Here is a 2,697-nt window from a genome sequence, read left to right on the forward strand (position 1 = left end):
TTTGAAAGGAAGGATACAGAAATGGACTAAATTCCAACTAGTAGAAGAACCTGCATGAAAACACCAAAAAAAAAGAGACATACAGAGATCTAGACTGTCAGCAACACTGGTGGCACAGACAGCTTGGATATTGCCAAGTAGCGTTAAGACCTAAGAATTGACCTTTTCAGCCAGGGGCTGCAAGGAAGACTGCACCAGTGGCTGGTGAATAAAAGAGGAAACAGCAAACAAGGAAACAAACTGAGCTGTAGACTTTGGCTGTCCAGAGAGTGAAGCCATTTTGAATGTTTACAAGTGGTTCCACCATTTTGTATATTTAAAGAGACAGCATTCTCCAGATTCCAGGGTCCTAAGAATAGGCTCCACTTGCTGGAAATAGCAAGGACATACTAGACACTGAGGAGCTCTGGTAGCATAGTGCCTAAGGCACTTGACTGCTAACCAGAAGGCTGGTGATTCAAACCCACCACCCACTTCTCAGAAGGAAGATGGGCCAATCTACTTCCATAGTGATACTGCCTTGGAAACCCAAAGAGGGGTTACTATGAGTTGGATCTGACTCGATGGCACATAACAACAACAACTGGACACTGAGGACTAGAAAGATATGGTATTCTCCTTGTTACTCTTATACCCCACACCCTCTTGGAAGTGTGGCCATCCTTCACTCCCACCCACCTTCTAGGCTATCAAGAATTCCATCCCAGTCTGTGTGCACTGACAGACCCTGGGTGCTCTGCCTCACCCCATCCAAATTTTTCTTTTTTTTTAGTATGTTTATTTTTGTCTGTTTTAAAATTAATATTTTATTTTATTTTCTCATCCTTTTTATTATTATTCTTTCTTCTTCTCTTCCCAGTTTTAAATTTTCAGTTTTTTCTCTCTTTCCTTTTCCTAGTTCTGATTTTTTCTTTCTTTCTTGTGGTTCTCCTTATTCCATGTTTTCTCTTTGCATTTTTCCCATTTTTTTCTTCATTATTATCTGACTACCTCTTTTCTCTTATCTCCCCCTCCTTGGATATTGTAGATTTATTCTAATTTGCCATTAGAGATATGCAAATCAAAACAACAATAAGATATCATCTTACCCCAGTACTAGTAGCAAAGTTCCAGAAGACAGAAAATAACAAATTCTGGCAGGGATGTGGAGAGATTGGGACTCTCAAACACTGCTGGTGGGACTATAAAAATGATGCAACCACTGTGCAAAGCACTATGGCAATTCCTTAAAAAATTGGAATTAGAAATACCATTTGACCCAGAAATCCTATTACTAGATATATATCATAAAGAAGTGAGAGCCAGGACAAGAAGAGATATATGGATGCCCATGTTCATTGCAGCACTACTTACAATAGCAAAAAGAAGAAAACAACCTAGGTGCCCATCAACAGAAGAATGGATAACCAAATTATGGTATATACACACAATGCAACCTTAAAGAATAATGTAGAATCTGCAAAAAACTGCATAACCTGGATGGACTTGGAAGACATTGTGCTGAATGAAATAAATCAATCACAGAAGGGCAAATATTGTATCAATCCAGTATTGTAAGAAGTCAAAGAAGGTTCATATGTGGAAGGGAACTTTCTTTGTTGGTTACCAGGAGTGGGAGTGGGGGTGGGAAGAGAACAATTCTAGATAGGTAGAGATAAGAATTGATTTGGGTGAAAGGAAGGGAAATTTACCAAATGTGAGTGATCAGTATGAAGGCATTGAGGAAGAGGAAGACATTGACAGTTACATGAGAGGTACAGACCAAAAAGGTGAACCTTTTGCACATACAGTACTGTGTTATCTGTGAAGGCAAACATTGATCTATGGGTGGATAGATGGGTGGAGAGCCTGAACAATGAGGTATGTCTATGTAGGGGGGAGTGTGCCTATGACCATGTATAGGGCTGGCAGACCATATTTCTACCAGTGTATTTATATGTTCTGTAAGAATGTCCAAGTAGATAGTACAGCTGATGTGACTGGGATCTTAAAAGGTTGCAAGCAGCCATCTAGATGCAATGATGCGTCTCTCCTCATCCAAAGCAAAAAACAAAGAAGAAAACCAAAGATGCATGGAAACAATCAGTCCAAGGGACTAGTACACCATATGATCCTGCCCCTATATGACTATGAGACCAGAAGCGCTAGATGGTTCCTAGCTCCCACTGTCAACCACTTGGAGGGTGATCTATGCAGGAGATCTGTGTAGGAGAGTGAGAGAACAGTGTGGAACAAAACTCTGAATCATTGAAAAAAAAAAATGGACCTGGATATCTGGTCTGATAGAGCCTGCTGAAACATCGGAGATTATGGCCCTTAGCTGCCTTCCAGGTCTGGAATTGAACCCACTCCTGAGGCTTCCAGCCAAACAAAAGACAGGCATATGAGATGAACATTTGTTAACATTAGATACACTTCTTGGAGAGATCAATCATGGGAGAATAGAAGGGTTGTGTGTGCACAGAGATAGCTAAGAGCAAAGGAGTGCATGGGAAGGAAGGGCACAGGTTAGAGGTAACTATGGGGAGGAAGTGGGATGAGAGCTGATGCATTGTGGGAAATTGCAGTCAGCGTCATGAAACAAAGTGTATGTGAACTGCTGTACGAAAAATGAATTTGCTCTGTAAGCTTTCACCCAAATCACAATTAAAATTAAAAAAAAAAAAAATATGGAAGGAATACACAGAATCACTGTAC

Source organism: Orycteropus afer, unplaced genomic scaffold (assembly GCF_000298275.1).
Source record: "Orycteropus afer afer isolate SDZICR_OR568_19922 unplaced genomic scaffold, OryAfe1.0 scaffold00242, whole genome shotgun sequence".
Taxonomy (NCBI): domain Eukaryota; kingdom Metazoa; phylum Chordata; class Mammalia; order Tubulidentata; family Orycteropodidae; genus Orycteropus; species Orycteropus afer.